Here is a 952-nt window from a genome sequence, read left to right on the forward strand (position 1 = left end):
GGCTGACAAGACAGGGCCTACACTCCTGTCTTGGGCCTGATCTGCCTGAGCCAAGCTGATTGGAGTAGGTGGAGAATTCCTCCTCCAAGGCTTGATCTCATTTGCATCTTAGCCAAAAGGCTGAGATACTGCTTTTAAAAATTGCTTCATATGAAACTTAAATGCAACCCAATGACCTCAACCAAGTGCAGCATCCGCATAACTACACTTGATCTTAGCCAAAAGGCCGAGATGCCGCCTTTAAAAATTGCTTCATATGAATATGAAGCTTAAATGTAACCTAATGGCCTCAACCAAGTGCAGCATCCTATCCATACCACACTTGATCAATGTAGGAAATTTTTTTTTAATACTTTTCCAATTCAATCAAATCAAATCCAATTCAGAGTCTCAACAAGTTGAGACATTTCAGATCCAGGCTGACAAGACAGGGCGAGCGACCAAACCACCCTGTGCTGGGCCTGATCTACATGAGTCAAGCTGATTGGAGAAGGGGGAGGATCCTCCTCCAAGACTTGAGCTCATTTGCATCTTAGCCAAAAGGCCGAGATGCCGCTTTTAAAAATTGCTTCATATGAAACATATGAAGCTTCAGCGTAACCTAATGACCTCAACCAAGTGCAGGCGATCCATACTACACTTGATCTTAGCCAAAAGGCCGAGAAGCGATCAATGTAGGAAATGCTGCAGCCAATCTTTGCACTTGAAATACACACTACACATTGCATGTATCCAGTGCACATCACACAGTGTATATATCCAGTACACATTATACATTGCATGTATCCAGTGCATATCACATAGTGCATATATTCTGTATCTTATTGCCAGGTGAATACATCCAGTGGAGTATAAAAGCAGGGAGGTCATGCTGCAACTGTACAGGGTACTGGTGAGGCCGCACATAGAGCACTGTGTACAATTTTGGTCCCCTTATTTAAGAAAGGATATA

At 43.1% G+C, this 952-nt stretch overlaps 1 pseudogene; it reads right to left on the bottom strand.

Annotated features, from left to right (window-relative positions):
* Positions 1–490: 490 nt before the first annotated feature.
* Positions 491–670, bottom strand: LOC144508827 (U2 spliceosomal RNA; annotated as a pseudogene).
* Between the last annotated feature and the right edge of the window lie 282 nt (positions 671–952).

This window comes from Mustelus asterias, chromosome 20, assembly GCF_964213995.1.
Source record: "Mustelus asterias chromosome 20, sMusAst1.hap1.1, whole genome shotgun sequence".
NCBI lineage: Eukaryota > Metazoa > Chordata > Chondrichthyes > Carcharhiniformes > Triakidae > Mustelus > Mustelus asterias.